Below are 19450 nucleotides of genomic sequence, written 5' to 3' on the forward strand. Positions count from 1 at the left end.
TTCTCTACTCTCTGTGGATACGATACCCACTCATATGGGATTATTACTTCGACACCCGTGCACTTGCGGTTTACACGCATATACGGACGTGTCAGTAGCAAAACACCGTAGCATTTTATTATGTTAGTACTGTAGCAGAATTACTGTTCATGCGACTGTGTGGAAATTCCTATAGCCCACGCGGGCATATGGAAACTCCACACGGGCGTGTGAAAGCATGTGACAGCCACAGTTTGTGACTATAAATAGGTCGTTTGACCAAGTCTTTTGGGACTTTTTGCTAGACATTTTGTGAGCACTCTATGGGCAAGGTGGCTATGGTTTTAGAGGAGGTCTTTGGTGATATTTGGGGCCATTTTTCACCAACTTTGATCAATCTTCTCTCCGTCATACCATCGAGGGGCCTTCGGCAACCTTGCTTAGTAGGAGGATTCTTTAAGATGTTGAGCGACCCATCAAGGCCATTATCACGAATTCAATTTGGTTTTTCTCTATGGTTTACATTGCTATTCATTGTATTAAATCTTGTTTTGTAACTTGTCCCATGGAGAGCTAAACCCTAGTAGATATTTGGGCATGTGCACCCTTGGATGTTTTCTTTTGTATTGATTTGCTTTATGTTTTTATTAAATCAAAGTGGATTTAAGTTTTAATCTTGTATTCCCATTGCTTACATATATTATTGATCCTTATGGTTGATTGTATATGCATGATTTGTTACTTTGGTGAGAGAGAGTTCTCCATTAGAGTTAGAACTCCAAGGTTAAACATGTTGAGAGAGTGAGTCATGAGATAGTGGAGTGTTCCCTTTCCCTTCCGACGATTGTTTCCTATCTCTATATTCCTTAGACTCTATGCAACCATATTTTGTGTGAGGTGTGATAATGATAGATTTCTCTACCGGAACCTTGTAGGGGGTTAGGTATCTTTCACCTAGAAATAGGGTTAGATCTATCTTAAGGAATCGGTTTCACTCTTAGGTATCTCTAGAGCTTATTGCGGTCATATGAGGGTGTAAGGTGTTGAGATTGAGCGATTTCTCCACGAGGAGCTTGTAGGGGACTAGTACCGGTGGCATGGAGGCAAGGACCTGTTGTTCTACGAGTACCTCGACTCATTACACTTGGTTTAGAAGTATTTAGCAAATCATGAGCTTTGGTGAGCACTCTTTGGTTCTAGGATTACACTTTGTGAGCACTCTATGGGCAAGGCAGCTATGGTTTTAGAGGAGGTCTTTGGTGATATTTGGGGCCATTTTTCAACAACTTTGATCAATCTTCTCTCTGTCATACCATCGAGGGGGTCCTTTGGAAACCTTGCTTAGTAAGAGGATTCTTTAAGATGTTCAGCTGACCCATCAAGGCCATTATCATGAATTCAATTGGGCTTTTTCTCTATGGTTTACATTGCTATTCATTGTATTAAATCTTGTTTTGTAACTTGTCCCATGGAGAGCTAAACCCTAGTTGATATTTGGGCATATGAACCCTTGGTTGTTATCTTTTGTATTGATTTACTTTATGTTTTTATTAAAATCTGAGTTGATTTAAGTTTTAATCTTGTATTCCCATTGCTTACATGTATTATTGATCATTGTGGTTTGATTGTATATGCATGATTTGTTACTTTGGTGAGAGAGAGGTCTCCATTAGAGTTAGAACTCCAAGGTTAAACATGTTGAGAGGGTGAGTCATGAGATAGCGGAGTGTTCCCTATCCCTTCCGATGAGTGTTTCCTATCTCCGTATTCCTTAGACTCTATGCAACCATATTTTGTGTGAGGTGTGATATTGATAGATTTCTCTACCGGGACCTTGTAGGGGGTTAGGGATCTTTCACCTAGAAATAGGGTTAGATCTATCTTAAGGAATCGGTTTCACTCTTAGGTAACTCTAGAGCTTATTATGGTCATATGGGGTGTGAGGTGTTGAGATTGAGCGATTTATCCACCAGGAGCTTGTAAGGGACTATTACCGGTGGCATGGAGGCAAGGGCCAGTTGTTCTAGGATTACCTCGACTCATTGCACTTGGTTTAGAAGTATTTAGCAAATCATGAGCTTCATGTTAGATACTAGGGAGAGCATTGCCCGGGTACCTCACCTTTATTGATTGAGATCTCCTTTACTTTCTTTCTTGCCATCTTACTTGCTTATTAATATTCTTGAAATCAGTCCATTTTATCACATCCATTGATTTCGACTAGATAACCAAGAATTGGTTACTACTATTAGTTCCGTTCCATATGGATTCGATTACCAACTCACCGGGGTATTTAATTAATTTGACACCCATGCACTTGTGGTTCACACTCCCAATTCAGACAGTGTCAGCACACACCCACATGTCTTTGAGCACAACTTGTGTCTTCCAAATTTGTCTCCACAACCCTAAATGCACAAAAGAAAGCAAATACACACGAATATGCTATAAAATCTGATAAAAGTAATGCTCAATATAAGAAAAGTATACTTCATACTAGTCATACACAAACACTTATTAGGGTTGTACACTCGGCGGTGGCGGGTTCCGGCAACGGGATCCGATAGCGGTGGCCAAGGGAGAAGAGTTGGTAGCGGCTGGGGTTTCTTAAGCGACAATCTCTCAATTACTCTATCTTTTTGTCTCACATTCTGTCCTTCATATTAGGGTTGGACTATCTATTTATATTGGAAACCCAAAACCCTAATTTACTGAAAAACCCTTCACTCCTAATTAAATTAGGAATCTCTTCTTTACTTGATTAATTAAACCATTTTAATTAACCAAATCAATTAGATTGGATCAACACTTAATAAAAATCAACTCGAATATGCTATTCGCTCCACCTAATTTAGGTTGTTCACTAAAACCCTAAATAGGTGGTCCAATAAGTAACAAACATTGAAACTTGATCCTGACATTTTTAGTGTATGATCCTGTAGGTCCATTTAACATTGGCCATGGGCTTAAACAATATTAATGCTCATAAATCATAATTATTCTCTAGCAAGATAATACGATTACCCAATATTAAATGAAGGTCAATTTTGAGAATTAATGGAACCTATCGCAACCTTATATAATCCTTTGCCACTGAATATATTAATTAGCATGAGACATGGAGTGAGTCACCATTATTTTAGTTAATTTCTTGATCTCTTAGTGAACTGTCTAGGTCAAGTAAATGATCACTCTTATCATTTCCCTTGGGTGTGGCCACAAACTACTCAGTCTTACTAATCAAGTGGCCAGTGATATTCACTCTCTCTATAGAGAGGGACAACCCCTTCACTTCACTCATGTCTCTCAGCATGAAATGCGATATTCTGAAACATACACGTACTTGCCACTCAGTTATGAATGATCTTCACGTAAGTTAAAGCATGTAAGGATTCATCTAAGATTCATAGTGATTTCAGGTGGAAGGATTCGAGTACAAGAATTGCTTGAGAAAAAAAACTTATGACTTTACAACCATGTAGTGTTCTCGAGAGCAGATCGATCTAGGTACACTGTACCCTAACATGTATCTATGTCCTTTGGTTGATATCCCATATCCTATGACCCGTAAAACAAGGCCATCTCACAAAAGACATACTAGTCTTAATTTATTTTCAGTCCCATGAAAAAAATCGACTAGGGACATTTAGAATATTGTTCTAGTTTATGCTTCAAGGTTTTACTATCCAAATGACGCATTTGATAACTTGGGTAGAACCAATATTCAAGGATATTTTATCTTATTAACTATGCATAGAAATAATAATAGATAAAACGATGTCTCATAATAATTATCCAAATAATAAGAGTTCATACAATGTATTGGGGCTAGGGCTTACACTAACAATCTTCCACTAGCACTAGTCCCAATTAGGCATAACTCTAAGACCAAAAAACCTAACAAGATGATGATGTTTTGGCCTAACCAACAGCTTGGTCAAAGGATCAGCTACTTTGTCTTTTCCAGTAATCTTGCAGACTTTCACATCTCCTTTATCGACGATCTCCCGAATGAGATGGAATCTCCTAAGTATGTGTTTGGATTTCTGGTGGGACCAGGGCTCCTTAGCCTATGATATGGCCCCGTTGTTATCTGAAAAAGTGGTTTACTGGATCTAGGATCTAGGAACCTCTTAAGCTAAACTACCACCTTAGCAACATGCAATGTAGCTATATACTCAGACTCTGTGGTAGAATCAGCGATGGTGCACTGTTTTAAGCTCTTCTAACTTACAGTACCTCCATTCAAGAAAAACACATAACCAGATTGTGATTTATTGTCGTCGACATTGGGTTGAAATGCAACATCAGTGTAACCCGTTACAATAAGCTCATTCTCACCACCATACACTAAGAAGAAATCTTTAGTCCTTCACAAGTACCTAAGAGTACTCTTGATAGCAAACCAATGGTGTTCCCTGGATACTATTGGAATCTGCTAGTTATGCTCGGTGCATGTGCGACATCCAACCTTGTACATGGCATATATATTAGATCTTACAGGAGATGCATAAGGGATCTTACTCATGTGTTACCTTTATTCTTCAGTCTAAGGACAATCCTTTTACTACGATCAAGTCTATGAGACATGGGTAAAAATCCTTTTTTGGAGTCAGACATACTGAACCGTTTTAGTATTGTATCTATGTACTTTTCTTGACTTAGTCCCAGAAGCCATTGTAGATCGTTTTACGCATTATTTTGAGGAGATCTTGAAAAGGCTCAAACACGGAGACATGAGTCGGGTTTAGAATGCTAGAATGTGTGCCAACCTCCTTGTATTCGAGCTAAGGCAATGATTCGGAGGGGCGCGAAGGCAGTTACATCCTAGTATTCCGGCTTGTGCATATTTAGCAAGATCTCCACCAACATGACCATTTATTGAAGAACCAAAATGATCTACAATGTGAACATGTGGCCGTTTACATTACCTCAATGAAAGCATGGATTCGGGAGTATTTTCGGCCGCTACTGCAACAGGGTACTGTAGCAACCAATGTAATAAATCACTGTAGCTAGTACTGTTCACAACCGACCGAAGAAGGAGCAAAACAGTGGAGCCACACGGGCGTGTGGAAATTCTACAAGCCCGTGCGTTAAGTCCACAGGCCCATGTGGAATATCCACAGGGGCATGTGGAATCCCGATTCCAACCCTATTTAAGGACGATTTCAACCCCGATTTCAACATTCTTTTCTCCATCTTTTCCCCAATTTGAGAGAGGGTTGCGGCTAGGGTTTTGAGAGGTATTGGCTAGGGATTTGGAGAGGTTCTACAGCTCTGACATCGTCATCTCTTTGGAAGATGGTTGGTAAGGGAGCTTCTGTCGGATTGATTTGGTGAGGCATATCTTATACCGGACAAGGGGATCTTGCGACGAGTAGAGGACTCTCCACAAGACCATCGCCATGATTATCGAGGGGGTTTTCCTATGGATTGTTTTCTTTTAAATTTGATTTCATTTCATTTGTATTGTGCTCCATGGAGAACTAAACCCTTAGTGGGTACTTGGGTATTTGTGAATCTTAGGATGTATTAGTTTCATTGAATCTTTTTATTATGCTTTCAATTAATTGATGTTATTGTGAGTTCCAATCTTGAATGTTTGATTGTTTGAATACTCCCTTAGAGTGACACTAGGGTTGAGAGTTCACGTGGTAACCCTTGTGATTGAGTGACACACCACGAGAGTTAGACAAAGCCTGATTGGAGAGGGTTGAGAGGGTGAGTCGACAGGTATAGGAGCATCCCCTTTCCCCTCCGGTGTGATAGATTCGAGCTCCGTTCCTCGAGTTCTTTACGACCATAATAGAGCAAATGAGCTAGGGGATGACCCTTCGCTGGGGCTTAGTTGCGAGTGCAACGGAGTGAAACATTGAGGTGATTTTAGCATCTAGGGCTTAATTATGGTTAGGGACCTTTCTTCTGGACCAAGGGTTAGGTCTACAATTAGGAAGAGATTTATTACTTGGAATCCCTAGAGCTTAATGCAATCCTTCTTACGAGTGCGAGGTTGATAGGTTGTTCAACCTCTCCTCCGGGAAATGTAGAGGATTAGGCTTGGTTATCCCTAGATTCGGGAGCATGCATCAAAGGATGTCCCTGACTCAACATTGCATTAGTTAGGAAGAATAATAGAGAGTTCTTGCACTTGAAATGATTTTCCTAGGCGGATCAATACTCGAGTACCCCATCTTTATCGATTGCCTTACCTCCTCCTTTACGTTTGGTCTCTTTCGGGTTGTTTTACTTTTGAGAATTTAATCTTGTCACACATATCACTATTCATCTTTCATATAATTAAAAAGCAAATTATGTACTTTTATTTCCATTTCACTGTGGATACAATGCCCCACTCACCTGGATTTATTACTTCGACAACTCCATGCACTTCCGAGGAGCCCTGTCAAGTTTTTGGCACCGTTGCCGGGGAATAGGCAGTTAGAGATACTTTGCACTTTTGTTTCCTTAGCTATTCCTTTATCCATTCTATTTTACATTTTCTTTTTTGTCATCGTTCTGATTTGTTTTCTTTCCTTTGTGCAGCTTCAGGTTGATGACCCGAGGGAACCCCTCAATATTGATTGAAGGAGATCCCGAGCTTGAAAGAACACTTAGAAGAAAAACGAAAGGACCTGTGGAAGAACAATCTAATCTAGCTTATTTGGATGTTGAAGGGTCAGATAATATGGTAGAACAGAATGAGCAGTAGAGGACACTCTCTGATTATGCTAGACCCTCAGTTTTCAGCACACAATCGAGTATTGCGCGACCCCCAATTACAGCTCAGAATTTCAAGCTAAAGTTGGCATTCATCAACATGTTGCAGCAATCGGCACAGTTCAATGGTTTGCCGATGAGTATCCAAACAGTCACATAGAGAACTTTCTCAAGGTGTGTGATATTCTCAAGATAAACGGGGTGACGAATGATGCCATCAAGTTGAGAGCCTTCCCATTATCCCTAAAAGGGAAAGCAAAGTAGTGGCTACACTCATTACCTAGAGTCTCAATTACTACATGGGTGTAGATGGTAGAAGCTTTTCTAGCCCGTTATTTCCCTCCTAGAAAATCTGCGAAGCTTAGCAATGAGATCTCATCCTTTGTACAGTCGGAATTGGAGTCTCTATTCGAGACATGGGAAAGGTTCAAGGAGCTCCTGAAAAAGTGCCCACAACACGAATTCCCGGAGTGGATGATTGTTTATACTTTTTACAACGGTTTGAATCCGAGTACACGACAACTCTTGGATGCGGCAGCAGGAGGTACCTTAGGTAGCAAGACCCCCGATGAGGCTTGTCAACTTATTGAAGAAATGGGTTTAAATAGCTACCAATGGAATGCCAGGGAGAAGAAAAAGGTGGCCGGTCTTCATGAGATAGATGTAGTAACTTCATTGGCGGAGCAAGTGGAAAATTTGAGTAAGAAGTTAGATCTTCTAACTTTCGAATAGAGTGGCGGCCGTGAGTACTTGTACCGGGTGTGGTGGAGGACATGCTCCCTCTGATTGCCCGATCTCTATTGGTGATGCATCTTCAGTTGAGAACGTCAACTTTGTAGGTAATGGCATGAGGACTCAAGGAACCCATATAGCAATACCTACAATCCAGGTTGGAAGAATCATCCCAATTTCTCGTGGAGCAACCAGGGTCCACAAAAGGCCATGGGGCCACCGGGTTTCCAACAATAAGCCCCGAACATGGAAAACAGAGTTTTAGGTTTGGAAACCTGAATGAATGACTTGGAGAAGGTCTTGACTAGATTTATGCAATCTTCAAATGCAAGATTTGAATCAGTTGAGGCTACACTTCGCAATCACACCGCCTCTTTGAATAACCTTGAATATCAGGTGGTGTAGATTGTGAAGTCTCTCTCAGAATGGCCACATGGATGCTTGCCGAGCAATACCGAGATCAACCACACGGAACATGTGAAGGTGATTACTTTGAGAATTGGCCATGAGGTTGAAGGTAGGCTTCTAGGTAAGAAGCCAAAAGAACATGCACCCTAGGTTATAGAGGTTGAAGAGGGAATAACCAAAGAGAAGGAGGTGGCAACCCCACCTTTCAAGCAAGAATCTCTTATCCCTATAGATTGAAGAATGACCAAGGGGATGAATAGTACAAGAAGTTCCTGAGTTTGTTCAAGCAACTCCACATCAATATTCCTTTTGTTGAGGCAGTAGCTCAAATGCCTAAGTATGCGAAATTCTTGAAAGATTTGTTGACTAGCAAAAGAACATGCCGAACAAGAAGAAATACCCGGGAAGCTTCATCATTCCGTGTAATATTGGCTATTTAGGTGAAGAAATGGCATTGGCGGACTCAGGGGCTAGCATCAACATCATGCCATACACTTTTTTTCAAAATCTAGGCTTGGCCGAGCCTAGGCCCACTCGGATGACTTTGCAATTGGCGGACCGAACGGTACGACATCCGAGGGGCATTATTTAAGATGTGCTTGTAAAGGTGGACAAGTATATTTTTCTTGTTGACTTTGTACTGCTAGACGTTGATGAGGATATGGATGTACCCTTGATACTTGGGAGACCATTCTTGCGGACTTCTAAAGCATTGATTGACATGGATGGCTGGGAGCTAACTTTGAGAGTCGGAGATGACAAGCTCACATACCACCTTGCTGAAGGCATGTGGTATTCTCTTGATTTTGATGATACTTTGTATTTTCTAGACACTACTAATGAGATTGTTGATGAATACATGCAGGAAATGTTCAATCCAGACCCGTATGAGGGTATGTTCGACCAAGAAGAGGAAATCGAAGAAGTAATGATGCTTGGTTCGACTTAAGAAGTACCGTCTAAAACGGGGATCTTGAAGAAGGTGCTCCAGAAGATGAAGAGGGCAAGGAGACGCCATCGGAAACACTCCAAGACTGTTAGAGGTGTGCGCGAACTGAACGATGAACCGTTTCTAGGTAGTCCCAAGCCCGACAATTCACCCTCTACTCTCAAGAGACTTTGATCATCATGCTTTCAAGCCATGGGTAAGAGGGCAAATTTCATCTATAAACCACCGTGAGATAAGACGAGGTACGTCAAGCTTAGTGACATTAAACAAGCGCTTCTTGGGAGGAAACCCAAGTGTTTACTGTTTTTCCCAATCATAGTTTAGTTTTGCATGAATAACTTGTTAAGTGTTGGTGTCTTCATGTTTAGATGCTTGTTCTGTTTTCATTTTGGTGGATTTCTGTGTCATCATGTGTTTTCATGTGGATTTGGTGAAGATTTATTCGCTTGAGCTTGTTTCTATTGTTTTTCGCTAGTAATTGTTGCATAAAAGAGGAGGCTCTAAATGTGTAAACATGTTCAAAAAATTCCTGCAGAGCCAGCAGAGTTTTTCAAGTTATCCAGAGAAAACGTACAGGCGTGTGAAATTTCAACACGCCCGTGGGGTTGTATTGTGAGCTCATCCAGAGAAGGCACAAGACGTGGACTCGCCCTTGTGAGCGACCTTGCGATTATCGCACGGCCGTACAGAATTTCTGCACGGGCGTGCGTTGTTCTGCAGAAACCTGGGAAATTTTCTAGAGAGCACACAGGGGCATGGACTCGCCCCTGTGGGCAACCTTGTGACCAATGCACCGGCATGGGTATTTTTCGCACGCCCGTGCAGATTTCTGCAGACGATCCTTTCTCCATCTTGAGAACGTACAAGAGCGTGTGGAAACTCCTGTGAATTGGGCCTGTGATTATCCATGGCCGTGCAGAATTTCCGCACGGGCGTGTGAAACACTTAGTGATTTTCTCTCAGTTGGGCAGAGAGCGCAGGGGGGCGTGCGGCTTCCCCTGTGGGTCGGTCGCACGGGCATGGGTAATTTCCACATGCCCATGCACGTGTTTTTAGATACAGCAAGAGCTATCCCGAGAGTACACAGGGGCGTGCTCTGCCCCTGTGGCTCTCCACTATGGAGACACACGGGCATGTGGAATTTCCACACGCCCGTCGGGATATACAGAACTCCAAGGGGCACGAGTTCTTTTTAAAGAAGACTTGTTTCTCTTCATCTACATCCTCTCCAATCTCTTCAGAATACTCTAGCATTGGTTTCCGACCTCATACTGCCGATTTTGGAGGATTTTTACTTGGTTTTCCAGCCTATTCCTATTCTCCTTATCTCAACTCATCGGTAAGTTCCTATCTTTGATTTTCTTTGCTAATTCTTGATTCTAATCAATGAACTTGCTAAGAATGCTTCATTTTTGCAATTAGAGTGTATAAGTCTGCTTACAATGAAATTATAAAAGTTTTAAAAAGTGTTTTGTTGTATTTTTGAGGCGCTGCCGTGTGGTTTATCATGCCCTGTGGATCTACACGGGTGTGCAGAAATTCCCCACGACCGTGTGGATTTCTGCAGCGTAATTTATCTAGCTTGTTTGATTGATTTCCTTTGAAAATTTGTAGGATATGGCACCTAGGTCAAAGAAACAAGCGGAGAAATGGCCGCGGGAGTCATCCTTCAAGTCTGAGGGCATGAGTTTCGCCATTCCCAAGCATGAGGCTCGTTTTATGCATTTGTCAAGACTTCAGTTCGGACAGACTCGGTATCTGGACAGTACCATACTCCGAGACTTACAACAGGGGATGAATTTACTGGAGAGGTCGAGGACCTTGTTTCAGTAGGAGGGTGGATTCAGTTATTGAGGACTAGATAGCCAGCCATCCGTGAGCTCACATTGGAGGTTTTGTCGTCATTTGAGTTCGATAGATGATATAAGAGATTCGACAGCTTGGACAACATCCAGTTCAGAGCATTTGCACATCACCACTGTTTGAGCATCATGCAGTTCTCAGTCTTGCTTGGGTTATACGAGGAGGTATTCATGGACACTGAGGAGTATTCTCAGCTACCGACTGATTATCCTGGAGCTTTGACCCCTCAGAGAGCCTACCGAGTGCTATGTGGTCAGGGTCAGTATGAGCCGGGGGTGTCCAAGGCCACGTGCCTTTCCTTACCTACCTATCGATATTTATACACCATTATGAGTAGGTCGGTGAATGGCCGTTGTGACAGCACAGGTGTTCTGAGCCGAGAGGAGCTTTTATATCTGTATTGGATGGTGCAACGCATAACGATTTATCTGGGGCACATCCTTGCAGAGTACATTCATCATCAGGGGCATTATGCTAGATTGAGAGTGATCTTCTCAGGCAACTACATTACGAGACTAGTCATGGACATGTGCCTCTTGGATGCCATTCGCGGGGTTGAGAGGACGAGTACTCCTGCTCCCTTGAGTCTGGAGACGATGAGATTGATGGGTATGATCCGCTGAGTACGGACGGGGGTATATGCCTTGGTTCTACCCACTCCAGAGATAGCTGAGGATGAGGGTGATGATGCAGAGGCTTCTCACCCTGCCCCGGAGCCCCCGCCGATGCCGATGGAGATTGACTCACCACCGGCGAAAGATTACCCACCCCCGGTACATATGTTCTCACCATCTCGAGCCCATGATCGGTTTGAGATGCTAGAGAGTGCTGTGGGGGTAGTACGGGCAGAGATCGCTGAGGCATGAGCAGAAATAGCAGAGGTACATGCGACGCAGGCCGCACAGTTCATAGAGTTCATGGCACGTTTTGACATTTCATAGAGTTCATAGAGTTCATGGCCACACAGTTCATAGAGTTCATGGCACGTTTTGACGCAGGCCGCACCTCCATGACGCCCCTTGCATCACCATCATTGGACCCACCAGCACCTTTTGATCTAGCACCAGCAGCAGAGGAGCTAGAGCGTGGCGCCGACACATGACTTGCTTTTATTTCTACTTGCATTTTATTTTTGGACATGTTATCCTCAGAAAAGACTCTCCTTCTGAGCTTATTTTCACTTTGTTGTCTCGAGTTGTATTTCTTGCTCTATCTTATATATACTCGAGTTTTGTTTTTCTTTTATTGAGCTCTACTGAACCCCCTCGTGTATGCGTGCAGATGGTCTTGTCATCATGGGAATTGAGAACTTGTTATAGATACAGCCAAGGTGCTTCGGCACTTGGCCGTGTGTGCCTCACAACCCGTTCGAACATCACCCCCAAGGATGTAGCTCCATCAAATGCAACACTAGGAGTCAGGGGACTATTGTTTCGATTGCTTCTCCCATATTTATTCTTGATTGATATACATTATAAGTGAGCTTGCATATGTACATTGAGGTCAATGTACAACTTAAGTGTTGGGGGGAATTTTCATAGTGCACATATCTTCTACACTATTTTGATTGATATATATGCTCACATAGCCAATGGCGGTTCACCTTAGTTGCAATGACGGTATTCTTGAGTTTAGGAGAATTTTTAACATTGAATGTTCTCATGCTCTAGTTCTTGCTTGAATGTTTAGGAATTTTTGCCCGAATAGCATTTTGTGCACTTCTCACTCATTAAACTCTTTTGGAAACTCAAGTCTAAGGTTAAAGGGACCAGTTTTAGTTTTGTTTCTTATGTTTCTTTACAAAAAAAAATGGAAAATGGAAAATAAAGAAATAACAAATTGTTTTAATCGTTTAATTGTGCTTGTTGGGTGGAAAGAGCTACCACCCATGATGTATGAAGCTATTCTCATAAGTCGGATACTAGCTATGCCCTATTGAGAGAAAGAGCTATCTCATGGGATCTGTGAAAGCTACCACCCCTGTAGAAAGAGCTACCACCTCGAAAGTGTGAAAACCACCTTAGCGGCCGCTTTGGAAAGGGCTACCTTAGAGGATGTGTGAAGCTACTACCCTTTTTGAAATGTTTGGTACTCTTTGTAGATAAATAAGTCCCTCATACCTAGAACTTTGATTAGTATACATTGGGTTGACTTGAGTGAGTTCACACACTTACACGATTTTGGGTTTGTTGTCCTTTTTAATTCAAGATTTTAGCTAGAGCATTGATTCTTTCGTATTTAGTGTTGAAATTTCCTTTACTGTTAGAATGCTTTCTTTGCATGATTTGGTGAACCTAAGGCCAAGCACTTCCAATAGTCCCTCCATCTATGCATACAATGTTTTAACTTTTGCTTGAGGATAAGCAAAAGCTTAAGTGTGCGGGAGTTTGATAAGTGCTTGTGCGATAAGAATGAGAAGCGTTCTTTCCTTATGATGAGCATTACTTTTGTCAGGTTTTAGCGCTAATATATTTGTATTTATGTACTTTTATACAGGTTGGGTTGTGAGGCCGATTATTTGTTAAAGAAGCCATTGTAGATAATTTTACGCATTATTTGGAGGAGATCTTGAGAAGGCTCAAACACGGAGACATGAGTCGGGTTTAGAATGCTAGAATGTGTGTCAAACTCCTTGTATTCGAGCTAAGGCAATGATTCGGAGGGGCACGAAGGCAGTTACATCCTAGTATTCTAGCTTGTGCATATTTAGCAAGATCTCCACCAACGTGACCGTTTATTAAAGAACCAATACGATCTACGACGTGAACGTGTGCCCGTTTATATTACCTCGATGAAACCATGGATTCGGGGGTATTTCGGGACGTAATGCAGCAGGGTACTGTAGCAACAAACGTAGTAAATCACTGTAGCAGATACTATTTACAGTCGACCGAAGAAGGAGCAAAACAGAGAAGCCACACGGGCCTGTGGAAATTCCATATGCCTGTGCGTTAATTCAACATGCCCGTGTGGAATATCCACAGGGGCGTGTGGAATCCCAATTCCAACCCTATTTAAGGCCGATTTTAGGCCAGATTTCAACATTCTTTTCTCCATCTTTTCCCCAACTTGAGAGAGGGCTACGGCTAGGGTTTTGAGAGATATTGGCTTGGGATTTGGACAGGTTCTACGGCTCTGACATCATCATATCTTTGGAAGAAGGTTGGTAAGGGAGCCTTCGTCGGATTGCTTCGGCGAGGCGTATCTTATACTGGACAAGGGGATCTTGCGATGAGTAGAGGACTCTCCATAAGACCATCACCACGACTATCGAGGGGGTTTCCCTATGGATTGTTTTCTTTTACATTTGATTTCATTATCGTTTGTATTGTGCTCTATGGAGAACTAAATCCCTAGTGGGTACTTGGGTATTTGTGAATCCTAGGATGTATTAGTTTCATTGAATCTTTTTGTTATGCTTTCAATTAATTGATGTTATTGTGAGTTCCAATGTTGAATGTTTGATTGTTTGAATACTCCCTTAGAGTGACACTAGGGTTGAGAGTTCACGTGGTAACCCTTGTGAGTGAGTGACACACCACGAGAGTTAGACAAAGCTTGATTGGAGAGGGTTGAGAGGGTGAGTCAAGAGGTACATGTCCGTTCCTCGAGTTCTTTGCAGCCATAATAGAGCGAATGAGCTAAGGGATGACCCTCCGCTGGGGCTTAGTTACGAGTGCAACGGAGTGAACCGTTGAGGTGATTTTAGCATCTAGGACTTAATTGTGGTTAGAGACCTTTCTTCTGGACTAAGGGTTAGGTCTACCATTAGGAAGAGATTTATCACTTGGAATCCCCAGAGTTTAATGCAATCCTTCTTACAAGTGCGAGGTTGAGACGTTGTTCAACCTCTCCTCCGTGACATGTAGAGGATTAGGCTTGGTTAACCCTAGATTCGGGGCCATGCATCAAAGGATGTCTCTAACTCACCATTGCATTTGTTAGGAACGATAATAGAGTGTTCTTACAGTTGAAACGATTTTCCTAGGCGGATCAATACCCGGGTACCCCATCTTTATCGATTTCCTGACCTTCTCCTTTACATTTGCTCTCTTTTGGGTTGTTTTATTTTTGAGAATTGTATCTTGTCACACATATCACTATTTATCTTTCATATAGTTAAGAAGCAAATTAAGTATTTTTATTCCCTTTTCCCTGTGGATACGATACCCTACTCACCTGGGATTTATTACTTCAACAACTCCGTGCACTTGCGGGGAGCCGTGTCAACTACTGGTGAAAAGGTTTCGTCATAGTCAATACCATGAGTCTGTCAAAACCTTTCACCACTAGTCTACCTTTGAATGTATTATTAGTTTACATTTGAAAATCCATTTGCACTCAATGATCTTAACACCTTCTAGTGGATTAACCAAAATCCATACTTGGTTATCATACATCGATCGCGTTTCAAATTTCATAGCTCCAATCCATTTATCCAAATTAGAACTCTAAATTACCTCTCGATAGGTGATGGGATCATCCTAATCTAATAGCTCTGAGCTTTGATTGTTAGTATTGAGAAAACCATATTTCTCAGGATTGTAATGAATCCTACCAGACTTTCTTGTTTCTTATGTAATGGGTTTAGGTTCCACAACTCTTTGTGAATCTGTTTCCATTTTCGATCTATCCTCTACAGGAATTTATGGTTCTTGAACCTCCTCAAGTTGTAATCCACTCCCACTTTTGTTCTTGAGAAGAAACTCCTTCTCCAAAAAAATAGCATTCCGAGCAATAAACTCTTTGTTCTTGTTAGGGTTATAGAAAAAGTATCCCTTAGTTTCCTTGGGATGCCCCACAAATAGGTATTTATCAGTCTTAGATGCAAGCTTGTCCGATGTTAACCTTTTAACATGTGACTCGCAACCCCAAATTTGTAGAAAAGTCATATTAGGCTTTCACCGAGTCCATATCTCATATGGTGTCTTTTCAACAGCCTTAGTTGGAGTTCTATTTAGCAGGAATATAGCAGTCTCAAGGACATATCCCCAAAAGTATATTGGAAGACCAACTTGAATCATCATTGATCAAACCATATCCAAAAAAGTCTGATTCCTCATTTCCAATACACCATTCCACTGAGGTGTTCTAGGATGAGTGAGTTGTGAAACTATTCCACACTCTCAAATAATGATGAAACTCTTGGCCTAAGTATTCACCACCTCGATCTGGTCTTATGGCTTTAACACTTTTGCCAAGTTAGTTTTGTACTTCATTCTTAAGCTCCTTCAATTTCGCAAAAGTCTTAGACTTGTGCTTCATAAGATAGACGTAGCCATATCTACTGAAGTCATCTATGAAAACAATGAAGTACTCAAAACCACCTCTAGCATGTGTGCTTAATGGTCCATATACATCAAAATCTATTAGTCCCAATAAATTACCTGCCCTTTCACCTTGTTTGTTAAAAGGCCTTTTAGTCATTTTGCCATGGAGACAAGATTCGTATGTCTCAAATAATTCAAAATCAAATGAGCTAAGAAATCCATCACTATGAAGTCTTGAGATGCGTTTCTCATTTACGTGACCCAAACGACAATGCCAGAAGTATGAAGGATTCGACTTCTTCAACTTAACCCTTTTATTTTCTATGTTATAGATGGACTTGTGATTTTTAAAGTCTAGAATGTAAAGCCCATTACTCAGCATAGCATTTCTATACATAATGTCCTCACAAAAAATGGAAATAACATTATTCTTAATAATGAAGTTATAACAATCATTATCCAGACAAGAAACTGAAATAATGTTTATGCTCATAGCAAGCACATAATAACAATGTATTAAATTCAAAACAAGACCAGAAGGCAAAGTTAATGGATAATATCCTATTTCTATTGAAGCAACACTTACTCCATTTCGTACTCTTAGGTCAACTTTGCCTTTAGTCAAACGTCTCTTAATTTTGAGTCCCTGCACATTTGAACAAATGTGAGAACCACATCTGTATCCAATACCACTGATATAGAAATAAAGAGATTGACTTCTATCATATAGATACTTGAAGTAGAGGGCTTGTCTTCCTTCTTTAACTCTTCCAAGTAGAGTGGATAGTTTCTCTTCCAATGACCAGCTTCATTGTAGTGAAAACACATACCCTCCTACTTTGGTTTGGTGATAAGTGCTTGTGTGTTAAGAATACGAAGTATTCTTTCCTTACGATGAGCATTACTTTTATCAGGTTTAAGCTCTAATACTTGTGTATTTGTGTTCTTTTGCCCATGTAGGGTTGTGAAGCTAAATATTAAAAAGGAAGCTAAAAGTATATCATGAACGCACTGTTTGGTGGAATCTTGGAAGGAACAAACGTGAAGACACAAGTGGGGCTCTAAGAGATGTGAATGTGTGCCAACCTCCATGTATTCAAGTCATTACAATGAGTTGGACGGGCACGAAGACAGTCACATTTGCGTATCCTGTCTTGTTCATTGATAGCAAGATCTTCACTAATGAGGCCTTTGATTGAAAAAGAGTTGCGATCTACGACATAAATGTGTGGCTGTTTATGTTACCTCTATGAAAAGTATGGAATCGACAGTGTTTTGGCGGAGTACTGCAGGAAATCAATGTAGCAGTTACTGTTCACAGCCGGCCAAAAATCAGGTATCCAGAGAATCCACACCTTCCACAAGCCCATTTGGAAAATCCACAAGCATGTGGATGCCCGATTCAAGCCCTATTTAAGCTGCGATTCAGCTCGATTTTGAGAGACCCTTTTCACCCTTCTCTCCAACTTTTCTAAATCTATTTGGAGGCAGTCGGCTAGGGTTTTGAGAGGCTTTTGGCAAGTCTTTTGAGTGGTTCTACGGATTCGACACCGCGCTCCGCTTGGAAGAAGGTTATTGGGGGAGCTGTTGTCGACATCGATCCGGTGAGGTGTGCCCTAGGCCGGATAAGGGGACCTTTGGAGAAGACGAGGCTAGTCCATAAGACTATCGATACTAATACTGAGGGGATTTTTCTATAGATTACTTGTTTTTACATTCGATTTCATTGTTGATTGTAACTAGCTCCATGGAGAGCTAAACCCCTAGTGGGTACTTAGATTTGTGAACCCTAGGATGCATTTCTTTCATTAATCTTCTATTATGTTTTCCTTAATTAATGTCTTTAATTGAGTTTCAATCTTGAATGCTTGTTGCATGATTTCTCCCTTAGAGTGACACCAGGGTTGAGAGTCTATATTAGTAACCTTTGTGAGTGACTAACACACCATGAGGGTTAGATATTGCAAGATTGGAGAGGGTCGAGAGGGTGAGTCGAGAGGTAGCGAAGCGTCCTCTTTCCCCTCTGATGTGATTTATCCTACCTCCACGTTCCAAGATTTCTTTGCGATCATAGTAGAGTGAATGGGCTAACGGATGACCTCCGCTGGGGCATAGTTGCACAGGTAACATAGTGAAGCATTGAATTGACCTTAGCACATAGCTCTTAATTGTGACTAGGGCTCTTTCGCCTGGACCAAAGGGTTAGATCTACACATTGGAATAGGGTTTATCACTTGGAATCCCTAGAGTGTCTTCCAACTCTACACAGTGTAAGGTGTTGAGATTGATCGATTTTTCAGCCAGGACATAGTGTAGAGTTAGTCACGGTTGACCTTTGGTTTGCGAGTGTGTGTTTAAGGATTTTCATGACTCATTAAGCGTCAATTAGTTGATTTTGTATTTGAAGCAATTGTCCTAGGTGGAACAATATCCGAGTACCCCATTTCTATCAATTGCCTTACCTATCATGTATTTGTGCTTCTCTCTTTCTTATTTATTTTATTCTTGCTTCATTACATTTTATCAACAAAATTATTATTCCGTCTTCGCTTAGTTAGATAGCAATCTTGGTATTTTTATTCCCTACTCCCTGTGGATACGATACCCACTCACCTAGGATTTGTTACTTCGACAAACCTGTGCACACGCGGGTCACACGCAAGGGGCGTTGTCAACTTTTATGCGCCGTTGCTGGGGAGTAGGCGTTTAGAGATACTTTGCACTTTGCTATTTTAGCTATTTATCATTCATTCTATTTCACATTTTCTTATTCTATCAGTGTTCTGATTTTTATTTCTTTTTAGTTGCAGCTCCAAGTTATGACCCGAGGGAATCCTTCACAAATTGTTGTAGGAGATCCTGAGCTTGAGCATAAAACTAGAAGAAGGGGAAAAGAACCTATACAAGAACCGTCAATCTGAGCGGAATTAGAATGTCAAGGGTCGGATTATATGGCAGAACAGAATGAGCAATAGAGAACACTTTCTAACTATGCCAGACCTTTAGTTTTGGGCACACAATCGAGTATTGTGTGACCCCCGATCATAGCTCTGAACTTTGAGCTGAAACTGGCATTTATCCAAATGATTCAACAGTCAGAGCAGTTCAATGGATTGACCGATGAGGATCCGAACAATCATATTGAGAACTTCTTGGAAGTTTGTGATATGATGAAGATCAATGGAGTGTCAGAAGGTGCTATCAGATTAAGGGCTTTTGACAACACCCCTTGGGTATGTCCTGCAAGTGCACGGGTTTGTCAAAGTAATAAAATCGCAAATGAGGGTGGTATCGTATCTATAGGGAGTAGGGAATAAAAATAGTTAAATTGTTTCTTAACTAAGTGAAAAATGAATAGTGATATGTGTGATAATATGTGAAATAACAAAAGTAAAAGAACAAGAAAGATAGCACAAGTAAAGGAGAAGGTAAGGAAATCAATATAAATGGGGTACCCGGGTATTGCTCTGCCTAGGACAATCGTTTCAAGTGCAAGAACCCTCTATTATACTTTCTAACTAATGCAATA

General features: G+C 41.3%; 1 non-coding gene across 1 annotated transcript; it reads right to left on the bottom strand.

Moving 5' to 3' along the window:
- Nucleotides 1-7056: 7056 nt before the first annotated feature.
- Nucleotides 7057-7163, bottom strand: LOC120266478. Its single transcript, XR_005538182.1, has one exon. It is a non-coding gene; the product is annotated as a small nucleolar RNA R71 (small nucleolar RNA).
- Between the last annotated feature and the right edge of the window lie 12287 nt (nucleotides 7164-19450).

Source organism: Dioscorea cayenensis, chromosome 1, assembly GCF_009730915.1.
Source record: "Dioscorea cayenensis subsp. rotundata cultivar TDr96_F1 chromosome 1, TDr96_F1_v2_PseudoChromosome.rev07_lg8_w22 25.fasta, whole genome shotgun sequence".
Classification (NCBI taxonomy): Eukaryota; Viridiplantae; Streptophyta; class Magnoliopsida; order Dioscoreales; family Dioscoreaceae; genus Dioscorea; species Dioscorea cayenensis.